This window comes from Elephas maximus, chromosome 13 (assembly GCF_024166365.1).
Source record: "Elephas maximus indicus isolate mEleMax1 chromosome 13, mEleMax1 primary haplotype, whole genome shotgun sequence".
Lineage (NCBI taxonomy): Eukaryota > Metazoa > Chordata > Mammalia > Proboscidea > Elephantidae > Elephas > Elephas maximus.
This window is the reverse complement of record NC_064831.1, coordinates 31118577-31134026: the sequence shown is the minus strand read 5'-3', so window position 1 is coordinate 31134026 and position 15450 is coordinate 31118577. Positions and strand designations below refer to the sequence as shown.

Here is a 15450-nt window from a genome sequence, read left to right as displayed (position 1 = left end):
TCTCAACCTTCGCAAAAGGGTAGGATATACACAAAGATGGTCACTGCAATATTTTTTTATACCGACAAAATACTAAGAACAGCCTAAACGTCCAGTAGTTAAATTATATTTCACCATTTTGCTGGAAGAGTTAGAATTAGTGTTAAAGAAACACAAAGTTATGAAACGGGAATCATTTTACTGCTGAATTTCACTCAGAACCAACCAAAAATTTTCATCCCTAAAGGACTCACTTTTCAAGTATTGTGTGAGTATATCTGTAGCACTAAATTCCTGGAAGTATACTCATTCAAAGGGCATATGCACTTTATTCTAATAGAAATTACCAGATTGCTCTCCAAAAAGGCTGCATCAGTACACGCTCCCAACAATATATGAGGGTAACTTTTCTCCACACATTCTATCCTGGGTATTATGAAACTTTTTCAAGTTTACAAAATAATGCATTTTTTACCTCTCTCATTGTTTTAATAAACCAAAACCAAACCAAACCTGTTGCCATCGAGTTGACTCCAACTCATACTGTTTTACTAGCAAGTCAAAAAAGGGGGGGGGGGGTGTGAAACAAGACTTTCCGACCACAGGTCAAGTCTAATATGGGGCTAGGGCAGAACTTGACTTTTCATAACTAAAAAGTATTAAGAAAGTTATGCGATTGACCCAAGATGATGTTATGGGACAAAAAAATTTAAGTGTTTAAAGACCATTATTGGAAAAAAGTAAAGCTTTTATTGAGTTCAGTCTATTTAATAAAAGAATTAACCTTTCTCAGGACCATAGTCTTATGGGACAACCAGGTCAACTGGAATAACTTCATTCATAAAGATAATGTTCCACATCTTAGTTTGATGAGTAGAACCTCAGGTCTTAGAAGCTCCCAAGCAGCCATCTAAGACACAAGCTATTGGTCTCTTCCTATATGACCAATGGAGAGTGAAGAAAACCAAAGACCCAGGGAAGAAATTAGTCCACAGGACTAATGGTCCACATGAAATACAGCCTCTTCTAGCCTAAGACCAGAAGAACTAGATAGTGCCCGGCTACCACTACAGAACCAGGAACACAATAGAAGGTTCTGGTTAGAATGGGAGAAAAATGTAGAAAACTCGAATTCATAAAAAAGACCAGACCTACTGGACTGATAAGAGACTAGAGGAATCCTTGAGATACCCTTTTAACCTGGAACTGAAGCCACTCCCAGAGGTTACCTTTCAGCCAAATAATAGACTGGCCTATAAAATAAACAACACCCATGAGGAATGTGCTCCTTTAAACAATCAACTATAGGAGACCAAAAGGTCCACGTTTACCCAAAAGCACAGGTGAGAAGGCAAGGAGGGGCAGGGAAGCTGAATGGATGGAACGGTGAGAGTGCTGACATATTACAGGACTGTAACTAATGTCATGGAACAGTTTGTGTATGAACTGTTGAATGGGAGATCTAATAACCTGTATAAACAACTTTTACCTAAAACACAATATTAACAAACAAACCAAAAAAAAAAAGAACCTTATAGGATCTTTTGTTTTTAATTTTAAATTATATTTTATGTAAAGAGTAAATCAAGGAATAGTTGCTTTAGAGGTGATTAGATAGTTCCCACAACATGAATTACCAAATCATCCATCTTTTCCCCACCAGTCTGAAAACCTGTCTTTGATATATATCAAATACTTATATACATTTGGATCTCTTTCTCTAAATACTTATTTTAAATCCATTCTAGAGTGTTTTATTTACTGTCACTTCATGATACCTTTTAATAACGAAATTAGTTTTGAAAATTAAAACCACTGTAAGAGGCTTCAGAAGGCAAAGCTTCTTAACGAAGTGATCCAGAAAACAAATTTGGGATTATATTATTTTTCCCTTGAAGAGGCTGACATGACTTCATTCCTCTTTTGCTCATCAAATGCAATATGGGTATAACAAAAAGCTTATTGAATAAAATCAGCATTCGCATCCTTACCTCCATTTTATTGGTGGTAAAATTTATTTAAATTTTAAATTACTTAAAATTTCTGATCCTCCATTTTTTCCATCTATAAACAAAGCCCAAAAAATTCCAGGTTACCTTTTCTCATTTATATTCCCTTATCTCTTTTTCTAAAAGGCCGTGGGTGGCACAAACGATTAAGCGCTTGACTATTAGCTGGAAGGTTGGCAGTTCGAACCCCCACAGGCATCTCAGAAGCAACACCTGGGCATCTGCATCCGAAAGGTCACTGCCTTGAAAACCATGAGTCGGAATCAACTCAGCAGCACCTAACAACGACGAAGCCATTCTCAAAAACTGTTGCTGTTTTTTAGAAGCTATCGAGTCAATTTTCGACTCATAGCAACCCCATGTGTCAGAGCAGAACCACTCCAGAAGGTTTTCTAGGCTATAGCCTTTGTAGAAGCAGACTGCCAGGTCTTTCTCCTGCAAAGCCCCGGGGTGGGTTCAAAATGTCAACCTTTTGGTTAGCAGCCGAGCGTTTAACCATTATGCCACCAGGGTTTCTTAAAAATAAAAGTGATGTGTCAAAAGGAGAAAAAGATTGCCTCCATCTGGATTAAAAAAAAGGGGAGGAAAACTGAAGGCTTAGAAAAAACAAACTACTGATAAACTGACACTGTTAACTAGAAAATGAGTGATCTGAGTGATACCATGTATCAAAGACTAATTCAGAGATCCTTTCTCACAGGTCATTAACATAAATATTTCTCTCTTTGACATCATCTGTTTGACACTGAATACAGAAATTTTTCTTTGTTTTACTATCATATTTCTTCTTTACTTTGTTCTAAGACTTGCCCTTCTCAAATTCTCCAGACTATATATGTATATTTCTTCCATTTATTGATGTAGAGTTTCATTTTTTTTTTTTTAATTTAGGTCATTTAAAAATGAATTTAAATTTGCAAATTTATCTATACGGTCTTCAAAATCTGTAATTCATATGTAGCACATGTTTTAAAGAGTAATGAACAGTGCAATGGAAAAAAAGAGCGAAAAGGAAAGTAGCTTGAGGCCATGCTATATAAGATTCTGAATACAAGCTAAGTATGCTGTATTGTGTTGTAAGGCAATAAGGAACCACGACAGTTTTAAGAATGAGGGATGAAATGAAGAAGTAATATTCTTGGAAAATGAATGTGATCTCAAAAGCTAGAGGATTTTCATAATAGCCAAAAAGTGGAAACAACCTAAATATCCATCAACTGATTAATGGATAAATAAAATGTGGTATATCCATACAACAGAATACTATCCAGCCAGGAAAAAAAAAAAAATACTGATACACACTACAACATGGAGGATGAACCTTGAAAACAGTATGCTAAATGAAAGAAAAAAAAAAAAAAACGCGTTCAGTCAAGTCAATGCCCACTTATAGTGACCCTATAGGACAGAGCAGAACTGCCCCACAGGGTTTCCAAGGAGCGGCTGGTAGATCTGAACTGCCAACCTTACGGTTAGCAGCCATAGCTCTTAACCACTGCACAACCAGGGCTCAAAGAAGCCAAAAGGCAATTTATTGTATGGTTCCATTTATACGAGATGTCCAGAATCCTAATATTAGATAGTGGTGATAGCTGCACAACTCTGTGAATATAACAAAACCCATCGAATGGTACACTTTAAAAGGGTGAATTTTATGGTATATGAATTATATCTTAAAACAAGCAAACAAAAGCTGGGGCATGTGCAAAAGGCAGGAAAATAGGAAGCAATTATACTGGTTTAGCAATGAGCTCGTAAATGCCATCAGGGTTTCTATTGTTAATCCCAATCCAGAGGGCACCAACCAGATTTTTAGGCTCCATTTTTATGCTACTCAGAGACCCTGTAGTAGGATGTAGACTCAGAAACAGAATGAATAAATTTAAGTAAGGAGCAAAAGTATCGTCAATGATATTTAATAAATATCTGAATATAAAGAGGAAGAAAAGGAAGGAATTAGGATAATGAAATCTATTTTCTCTTTGCAAATGAAACATTTAAAAAGTTGACATTCAACAGAAGTTTAAAACTGGTTATCTCTGGATTGAGGAAGCCAGGGTAATCTGCAGTCTCTTACCCAGATTTTCCCAACTTTTCAACAATGACATTACTTGCACAATGAGGAAAATGTATAAAAATATGTTTATCTCTATACAAATAAAAAACTTTGTATCTCAACCATAGAAACCATTCTGGAAACACAAAAACTCTAACCTATGACAGAGTCAAAAAGTTGTTAGAGCCAACTGTAAAGATTTCTTGTGGAGTCCACATACTATTGTCTGTAATAGAAAAAAAGGTAGTTCCTAAACTATATCTGCAGCACCCAATATGGAAGCCACTAGCTAGTGAGCACTTGAATGTGGTGAGGACAAACTGAGAGGTGCTGTGAATGTGAACTACACACCAGATTACAAAAGTTTAGTAAAATAAGAATTTAAAATATCTCACTAATAAATTTTCTTATTGATGACATGTTGAAATGACAATATTTTTGGTATACTGTGTGCAATAAAAAATATTAAAATTAATGTTACTTGCTTTTTAATCTTTTTAATGTCACTACTAGAAAATTTAAATTGACGCATCTGTCTTGCATTCTATTTCTACTGGACAGTGCTGTTTTCGATGGCAGTTACGTAAGCTTTCTGGGTACTTGACTCGAGCCCTCCCTCTGTTCTCTTTTTCCTATGTTCCAGGAAGTAAGAATCTTCTCAACATTTCCTGCACTGGAAAACACCACATTCGTCAAGGAGTCATGGAACAACAGTAACTACAGAAGTGATCAGGAGGGAAACCATTCATGTTCCATAAAATTCACAGTCCACTATGAATTCCTAAGTATAGACAAATTGAGATGAATATATTTTAAGATTCTCTAAGGGAGTATGGTAACCTTACATGAGAAATTAAAAACCTCAGTAACACTGGGAAATTTTTTAGGAGCTTGGAATTTCTAGCTGAAAATTACTTCTGTTTATGGATCTACAAAGGCAGTAAGTAGAAAGGAGATGAGGAAGCTATGCAAGCTCATAGGACTTAGGAGTGTCAACTTTGAGGGCCAAACACAGCCCAGGTCCCTGAAAAAATTCTACTAGAGATCAAGGACATTCCAGAACTGTATACAGAAGGCTTCAAGGAAAATCATTTTATCCCCACATTGAAGAAATAAAGTAAAGACCTAATCAAGAAACTAATATTTCTACAAAAATGAGGGAATCTAAGGAAAAAACAAAAATTAAGAATGGACTATCTCTTCTTCTTTTCTCTGTTTAAAATACTAGAAAATACAAATATATCTATAGTAACCAAAAAAAAGAAAAAAACAGATCAGTGATTGCCTGGAGCTGAGGGTGGAGAGAGGGGCTGACAGAAAAGTCAGGAGGAATCTTTTAAAGAAGATGGCAACATTTTTATTGCAGTGGTGATTTCACCACCAATATGTAAGGCGCAGTGGTTAAGTGCTACGGCTGCTAACCAAAGGGTCAGCAGTTCGAATCCGCCAGGCGCTCCTTGGAAACTCTATGGGGCAGTTCTACTCCAACCTACAGGGTCGCTATGAGTCGGAATCAACTCCAGGGCACTGGGTTTATGTAAGGTAGTGCAGTTAAGTTTTCAGCTGTTAATCAAACAAAAGCTTGGAGTTTGAATCCACCAGCTATTCCTTGGAAACCCTATGCGGCAGTTCTACTCTGTCCTATACGGTCACTGAGTTGGAACCGACAATGGCACCTAACTACAACAACAACAACAATGTAATTGTCAAAACTCATTGAATCGTACACTGTAAATAGACAGTTTACTAAAGTTAACTGAAAAATTCAAGCCTCAAACTGCAATTCTGAAGAATTCCACCAGGAAAATATTAAACAACGCAGGAAGCATCAAAAGAAGATGGAAGTAATACACAAAGTCACTGTACCAAAAAGAACTGGTCGACATTCAAGGGTTTCAGGAGGCAGCATACAATCAAGAACCAATGGTACTGAAGGAAGAAATCCAAGTTGCACTGAAGGCACTGGTGTAAAACAAAAAAAACAAAAACAAATCAATTATTGTCAAGATGATTCGACTTACAGCGACCCTATAGGAAAAAGTAGAACTGGCCCCATAGTTTCCAAGGAGCACCTGGTGGATTCGAACTGCTGAACTTTCGGTCAGCAGCCGTAGCTCTTAACCCTTATGCCACCATGGCTTCCAGTATAAAACAAGGCTCCAGGAATTGATGGAATATCAACTGAGGTGTTTCGACAAACAGATGCAGCACTGGAGGTGCTCACTCATCTATGCCAAGAAATTTAGAAGACAACTACCTGGCCAACTGACTGGAAGAGATCCGTATTTGTGCCCATTCCAAACAAAGATGATCCAACGGAATGCAGAAATTACAGAACAATATCATTAATATCACACACAAGTAAAATTTTGTTGAAGGTCACTCAAAAGCAGTTGCAGCAGTATCGACAGCCAACTGCCAGAAATTCAAGCCGGATTCACGAGAGGGCATGGACCAAGGGGCATTACTGCTGATGTCAGATGGATCTTGGTTGAAAGCAGAGAATACCAGAAAGATGTTTAGTGTTTTATTGACTATGCAAAGGCATCAACTGTGAGGGTCACAACAAGTTATGGATAACACTGTAACAATTAATTGTGCTCTTGAAGAACCAGTACAGAGACCAAGAGGCAGTCCTTTGAATAGAACAAGGTGATACTGTGTGGTTTAAAGTCTAGAAAGGTGCACACCAGGGTTGTATCCTTTCACCATACTTATTCAATCTGTATGCTGAGAAAATAATCCAAGAAGCTGGATTATATGAAGAAGAAAGGGGCATTAGGATTGGAGGAAGATTCATTAACAACCTGTGTTATGCAAATGACACAACCCTACTTGCTGAGAAGAAAAAAGAAAAGGACTTGAAGCACTTACTGATGAAAGATCAAAAACTACAGCCTTCACTGTGAATTACATCTTAACATAAAGAAAACAAAAATCCTCACAACTGAACCAATAAGCAACATCATCATGAACAGAGAAAACACTGAAGTTGTCAAGGATTTTATTTTACTTGGATCCACAAGCAACGCCCATGGAAGGAGCAGTCAAGAAATCAAAATACACACTGCATTGGTCAAATTTCAAAAAAAGACCTCTTTAAAGTGTTGAAAAGCAAAGATGTCACTTTAAGGACTAAGGTGTGCCTGACCCAAGCCAGAGTCTCAATCACCTCATATACATGTGAAAGCTCAACAATGAATAAGGAAGACCAGAGGAGAATTGATGCCTTTGAATTATGGTGTTGGCCAAGAGTATCGAATACACCATGGACTGCCAAATGAAAGAACAAATCTGTCTCGGAAGAAGTACAGCCAGAATGCTCCTTAGAAGCAAGGATGGCGAGACTTCATCTCACATACTTTGGAGATGTAATCAGGAGGCACCAGTCCCTGAAAAAGGACCTCATGCTTGGTAAAGTACAGGGTCAGCTAAAAAAGTGGAAGACCTTCAAGGAGATAGATTGACACAGTGGCTGCAACAATGGGCTCAAGTATAACAATGATTATGAGGATGGCGCGGGACAGTGCTTTGTTCTGTTGTACACAGGGTCACTACAAATCAGAACCAACTCGATGGCACCTAACAACAACATCAATGAAGCTGACTGAAAATACACTGGGAAAGAAAAAAAACTAATGCTTGACAATGGCTGTCAGCCCTGTGGCAGGCACAGTGTAGCTGCCATTCCCTGTGCATGAGCAAATTTGGTCACAGGAGTTTATATCATCATAATTTTTAAGAAGCCCTGGTGGTACGACTGTTAAATGCTCAGCTGCTAAGTGAAAGGTTGGCAGTTCAAACCCGCCCAGCCACTCTGTGGGGTAAAGATCTGGTGGTCTGCTCCCATAAAGATTACAGTGTAGGAAACCCTACGGGGACATCCTACTCTATCATATGGGGTCGCTATGAGTCAAAACATATGTGACAGCTCCTAATACCACCAACATGCACTGCTGGTACACACAAGTTAAATTTAATTCTCAATTTTAAATGTCCTTTAAGACTACATCATGATTCAGCATTGAAACAAAAAAGCAAGTTTGCAAAGAGGGACAGAAACAGAGCAGTGGGAAACAAACGCGATATTAGGGAAGCAGCAAACATCTGTGGTTGAGGAACAACCGCAAGTCTATTTTTTTATTTATTTTGGGGGGCAAGGCAACATCCAAGTACTAAGAATGCATCGTATCATATTTTAATCCAGCTTGTTCTTCCTTAGGGATGCATAAAATAATGTGTTTTATAACTGATGATGTGGTAGACAGAATTCCAAGGTGGCCCCCAAGAGTCCAAACCCCTTGGTGTATGCACTAAACTAGTTTGGTGCCACTGTGAAGGGATTTTACAGATGTAATTAAAGTTCCTAATCAGTTGGCTTTAAATTAGGGAGTGTATTGTTGCAGAAACCCTGGTGGTGTAGTGATTAAGTGCTACGACTGCTAACCAAAGGATCAGCAGTTCAAATCCGCCAGGCGCTCCTTGGAAACTCTATGGAGCAGTTCTACCCTGTCCGGTGGGGTCACTATGAGCCAGAATCGACTCAACAGAACTGGGTTTGGGGTTTTTTTTGTTGTTGTTGTTATTGTGGGTAAGCCTGACCTAAATAAACGAGCCATTCAAAAAAGTCAGAGATAATGAAGGGAGGTTCTCCTACCGTCCTTGAAACGGCACATAATCTAATGCTGTGAATGTCCACTGGAGAGGGCCACATGTCAAGGATGGGAAGGAGGTCTCTAGGAGCCAAGAGTGGTCCCTGAATTCTGCCAGCAACCAATGGGCTTGGAAGAGGGCCCGAAGCCTCAGATAACCTGGCAGCCTTGACCGACACCTTGCCTTCAGCCTGATGAGACCCTGAGCAGAAGACCCAGATTAAACCATACCCAGACTCCTGACCAACGAAAACTGTGAGAAGTTTGTTGTGTTAAGTCATTCAATTTGTGGTAATTTGTTATGCAGCAATAGAAAACTAATACAGATGGCTTCTTAGATTTCAGAAAATATGGTTTATATTACTTTTCTTAAAGGCTGTTAACCTCCGCCTTACCATGAACAGTTTCTAATACTTTACATTATTATAAACGATACAATTCAATTTCACAAGTCAGCATGAGAAGACAACACTACTTTCAAAACTTTACAAGCAAGAAAACTTTATAACTTCTACAAATGTATTTCCTCCACCAGCTGGGCACACAAAAAACACTATCAACTTAGCACACTTGTTTCTGCCTTTCTAAAGCAATGACAATATACACACACACACATCTGTCCTTATCTATTCCTAAGGGTTATGTTGTGAGAAGCTAATTTTGAGATCTATCTGACTACATGATTTGGGGCAATCATCTAGCCTCTAAGAACCTCAGCCTCCTCGGTTATTAAAAAAAGGAATACTAGAACCACAAAGTCTGAAATCTAGTTAACAGTAAAAAAAAAAAGGAAAATTAATGCATGTTCTGCCAACCTTATACAGTATAATTAAATACCACTGAAAATAGCCAGCACTTCTATAGCTCTTACTGTGTGCCAGGCACTATTCTATAAATAATAACTAAAATATAAATTTAGAGATGATATAGATAGCATAGAATAGTGATTAAGGTCCCTAGCTCTGGAGCCAGACTGCCTGGATTCATGCCCAGCTCCACTACTAACTAAAAGTAGTGCCTTCAGCATGTTTTAACTTCTCTGTGCCAAATTTTCATCTGTAACTACATAGTAGACAACTGTTAACTTTGGTGAAAGGAAAGACAACATACAATATAGGGAAAGACCGCACACTTGACCAAGGCAGAGCCATAGATGCTTCCTAGACACATAAAATACCTTGAGGGACCAAGTTGCTGGGGCTGAAGGCTGGGGACTATGGTCTCGGGGGACATCTAGGTCAACTGGCATAACATAGTTCATAAAGAAAACGTTCTACATCCTACTTTGATGAGTAGCATCTGGGACTTAAAAGCTTGCGAGCAGCCATCTAAAATACATCTATTGGTCCCGTCATGTTCGGAGCAAAGGAGAATGCAAAAAATCAAAGACACAAGGAAAATATCAGTCCAAAGAAGGAATGAATCACTCGAACCACAGCCTCCACCAGCTAGAGCCCAGAAGAAATAGATGGTGCCTGGCTACCACCGATGGCTCTGACCCAGGGATTACATCAGAGGGTTCCAGACAGAGCAGGAGAAATATGTAACAAAATCCAAATTCACCAAAAAAAAACAAAAAAACAAAAAAACACAGACTTACGGTCTGACAGAGACCACAGGAACCCCCGAGACTATGGCCCCTGGACACCCTGCTAACTCAGAGCTGAAGTCACTCCCGAAGTTCACCTTTCAGCCTAAGATTAGACAGGCCTATAAAACAAACAATAACACACATAAGGAACGTACCTCTCAGTTCAATCAAGTATAGGAGACCTAACGGGCAACACCAGCCCAAAGGCAAAGACGAGAAGGCAGGAAGGGACGGGAAATCTGGACGAATGGACGCGGGGAATCTGGGGGGGAAAGGGCAAGGTGGAGAGTGCTGACACACTGACAGGATTGCAATCAATGTCACAAAACAATTTGTGTATGAATTTTTGAGTGAGAAACTAATTTGCATTGCAAATTTTCACCTAAAACACAATAAAAATTTTTCTTTCATCTCTAAAGTAGAGGCATTAACAATACTCACCTCACAGGGCTGTCGTGTGGATGGGATGAATTAATATATACGATGTACGCAAAACAATGTCTGGCACGATATATTAAGCACTCAAATGTTAGATACCGATACTATTTTTATAGTGGTGCCATATTCACTTCTAAGAAAGGCAACCTGTGGTAGGTAACATCAGAGGATACCAGCAAGCCTAAAACTTTAGAATCCTAAAATCCTGTAATGATTATCTGATTCCCACCACACCATCCCTCAAAACCCCAAATTCTTACTGGACACAATTCAGTTCCATTTAAGTATTTAAAATCTTTAATACAACACTATTCAGCATTCTGTTCTGTTTGCATGTAACTTCTGAAAAAATTTTACAAATATGGAAATAAAATTCCTAGAAGGAACAAAGTTCAAATGCATATAATAATGGTTACAAATATTTTAAATGGAACATTTTTTAAAGGTCAATATATGGTATTAGCTCTTTTTAAGGTAACAACATTATGAAAACTATTTTAAATCTCTTAATGACAAAAGTAACAGTGTACTGATGTCAAAAGCATGTTCTCACTGTATTTATTAAATGTAAAACATCTGTAAATAAGCAAACTGTGTAGAGAATAGGCTTACATGAAGTATGAAAAAGAAGAAAAAAATGAAAAAATTTTTTCCAGTGACAAACACCAAGGAGGCCAATAGAAATAACTTAAGAAATCATACATAGGAAACTCTCCAAATATACCCACTGACTTAAATGATTTATACCTGAGAAACTAACAACTACTGATTCTCAAATTTTCTGCTATGCTTTCCAAGCATGCCAAACCATAGGTTTTCAAATCCTAAGTACTTTATTTCTGAGGCTCATCCCCCAAAAATAGTTCCTTTAAAAGATTTAACTTGGAACTACAAAAGACATTTTATACAACAGAAAAAATATGTATTTATAAAAATCACTTTGCTCCACAATCTTTCAGATAGATTTAGACTAGACAGCTTCCTTCTTCTACTATTAAAGATGTATCCAGGACACCTGTCCTGATATGATAACAAGAACAAGACTAAATTAACAAAACAAAAATGCAGGTTATTGCAAATCAGTTCAAATTAGGCTTAAACTTCAAACCATCTTGTAAAAGAACATAAACCTGGGGATTGCTTCTCAATCAGTCTGTTTATTTCCTTGCTTCTAGCATCTGTACAGGATGAAATCCTATCATTTTCCCCTATATCAGTACAACTGATGACTTCTTATTGTCAACACAAAAATCCTCAATCAAAACATAAAAGGCAGCATGCCATAGTGATTGAAAGTATAGCCCATGGCGTCAGATGAGTTTGGATTTGGATTTGAATCTGTGAGTTCAAACTCCTAGCTATGTGCCCTTATGGGGTCCTGGGGGCTCAGTGGTTAAGCATTTGGTGGCTAACCAAAAGGTCAGCAAGTTCAAATCTACCAGCCGCTCCTTAGAAACCCCACAGGGCAGTTCTACTCTGTCCTAGGTAGGGTGCTATGAGTTGGAATCAACTCGATGGCAACAGGTTTGGTTTTGGTATGTGTTCTTATAAAACTCCCACTGAACTTCTCTGAACCTGTCTCCTCTGCCATAAAACAGGGTTAATAGTACTTATTTCATAGATAGGGACTCATGTGAGGAATAAAGTGAATAATGCATGTGAAATTCCTCAGCACAGTGCCTGACATAAGGTAAGCATTCAGTAAATGGTAATGATCATGACAACAATTATCAAAGTATTACTTTATCAAATTATCAAACCTAGATTCTCATCCACGCCCCTTTCTTTTAGCTGAGGTAAAAATCTATCATTATCAAAAGAAAAAGAGACCCAGAAGGCAACTTCCTCACCTCCACTGGCTCCCTCTTGCTTTCATGCTTCAACAGACTCAATCATTATCCATACTTGAGAGTAAATATATACTCACTCTGTTTGGTCCAAATGTACAGAGGAGACCAGAGGCCTTATTTAACACTTTTACTAATGGTGGCTTCTCCATGATGTAAGAATGATACTACACATTCATCTTTTCAATAATCTCAACAACAGAAAGCGCCTATGGCTTAAAAAGAAATCACCAAAAGTATCTTTCAGAAACCAAAAATCGAAACCAAACCCATCACCATCAAGTCAATTCCAACTCATAGTGACTCTATAGGACAGAGTAGAACTGCCCCATAGCGTTTCCGAGGAGCAGCTGGTGGATTCAAACTGCCAACTTTTTGGTTAGCAGCTGAACACTTAGCCATCTTTAAGTACATGTTAAATCACAAGTCTCATTATTGAGCCAGGAAAAGGACGAGTTAAAAAGCATCAGACACTTAGAACACTTCTACACTGCTGGTGGGAATGTAAAATGGTACAACCACTTTGGAAATCGATTTGGCGCTTCCTTAAAAAGCTAGAACTAGAACTACCATACGATCCACCATACCACTCCTCGGAATATATCCTACAGAAATAAGAGCCTTTACACCAACAGATATATGCACACCCATGTTTACTGCAGCACTGTTTACAATAGCAAAAAGATGGAAGCAACCAAGGTGTCCATCAATGGTTGAATGGATAAATAAATTATGGTATATTCACACAATGAAATACTACGCATCGCTAAAGAACAGTCATGAATCTGTGAAACATTTCATAACATGGAAGAACCTGGAAGGCATTACACTGAGAGAAATTAGTCAGTTGCAAAAGGACAAATATTGTATAAGACCACTATTATAAGAATTTGAGAAACAGTTTAAACTGAGAAGAAAACATTCTTTTGTGGTTATGAGAGGAGGGAGGGTGGGAGGGTGGGAGAGGGGTATTCACTAATTAGTTAGTAGAAAAGAACTACTTTAGGTGAAGGGAAAGACAACACACAATACAGGCGAGGTCAGCACAACTGGACTAAACCAAAAGCAAAGAAGTTTCCTGAATAAACTGAACGCTTCGAAGGCCAGTGTAGCAGGAGCAGGGATTTGGGGACCATGATTTCAGGGGACATCTAAGTCAACTGGCATAATAAAATCTATTAAGAAAATATTCTGCATCCGACTTTGAAGAGTTGTGTCTGGGGTCTTAAACGCTAGCAAGCAGCCATCTAAGATGCATCAATTGGTCTCAACCCACCGGGGTCAAAGGAGAATGAAGAACACCAAGGACACAGGGTAATTACGAGCCCAAGAGACAGAAAGGGCCACATGAACCAGAGACTACATCAGCCTGAGATCTGAAGAACTAGATGGTGCCCGGCTACAACTGATGACCGCCCTGACAGGGAACATAACAGAGAACCCCTGAGGGAGCAGGAGAGGAGTAGGATGCAGACCCCAAATTCTCATAAAATGACCAGACTGGAAGGACCCCAGTGGTCATGGCCCCCAGACCTTCTGTTGGCCCAAGACGGGAAACATTCCCGAAACCAACTCTTCAGACATGGACTGGACTGGACAATGGGTTGGACAGGGATGCTGGTGAGGAGTGAGCTTCTACACTGGAGACTATGTTGGCATCTCCTGCCTGGAGGGGAGATGAGAGGGTAGAGAGGGTTAGAAGCTGGCAAAATGGACATGAAAAGAGAGTGGAGGGAAAGAGCGAACTGTCTCATTGGGGGGAGAGTAATTGGGAGTATGTAGCAAGGTGTATATAAGTTTTTGTGTGAGAGACTGACTTTATTTGTAAATTTTCACTTAAAGCCCAATAAAAATTGTAAGAAAAAAAAAAAAGCATCAGACATCCCAAAACAACTAGGCTCTTTTATTTCTAGGGCATGCTTTCCAGATTTCTAGAAATATAAGAGAAAAAAGCTCAAATGAAAACTGTATCAATTTATTCAATAAATACTTGCTGAACACCTATGGAACAGGGCACTACACTAAGCACTTGGAAACAAAGGTGGCAAGACAGATAATGTCTGTCTTCCTATTAAAACAGTTTTCCAGGTACTTTTTGCTTTTGTTTTTCCTCTTCCATTCGCTTGTTACCATACTATGTGCCTACTATATGGCAGGAAATGTTAGGCACTCAGACGAGGAGGTATTATCTGAAAAGATGAATTAGGACATGACCTCATCCTCAAAGAACTGACAAACTAGTTTAAAAAAAAAAAAACATAGCCATTGAGTCCATTCCGATTCATAATGACCCTAAAGGGCAGAGCAGAACCGCCCCATTAGGGTTTCCAGGGAGCGCCAGGTGGATTTAAATTGCTGAACTTTTGGTTAGTAGCCATAGCTCTTAGCTACTATGCCACCAGGATTTCCGATAAAGTAGTAGAGAGGAAAATAAAAAACTATGTTAAGTGCTATAAAAGAGCTACACAGATGTGAGTAACCAGAGCGAAAAACAACTAATTCTAATTCCATTAATCAGGACAGGCTTCCTAGAGATACTTAAATAGGGTCTTTCAGAGATAAATGTTTCCCAGATGAAAGGAAAAGAATATTCCAAGCAGAACAAGATGTCAAAAAACAAATACATACGTGCGTGTACATATACACACACACACATATATATCATACTGTATATACGTGGATACACAGCAAATATTTAGATACAAGTGAAAGAAGGCATCTGACCACAAAATGCAGAAAATGATGTGACTGACTATATTCCCAATTCTCCAAGATGGCACACAACTAATCCTATGCACAGGAGAGAAGTTAGTTCATTCCAATTCTTGCATTAAGGCTTAATTCTCCCCAAGAATTGAGAGGATAGGGGGAGGCTTGA

General features: G+C 38.6%; 1 protein-coding gene across 8 annotated transcripts in view; it reads right to left on the bottom strand.

Moving 5' to 3' along the window:
- FBXW7 (F-box and WD repeat domain containing 7) overlaps positions 1-15450 on the bottom strand; it is a 276174-nt gene that overhangs the window by 248899 nt on the left and 11825 nt on the right. Inside the window, exon 1 of one of the 8 annotated variants that reach the window (XM_049852729.1) lies at positions 10443-11145. The exons of the other annotated variants lie outside the window; for them this stretch is intronic. The gene's annotated coding sequence lies outside the window, so the exon portion shown is untranslated. Of the gene's footprint in view, positions 1-10442; positions 11146-15450 lie in introns of those variants that run through there. 8 annotated transcript variants of the gene reach the window in all.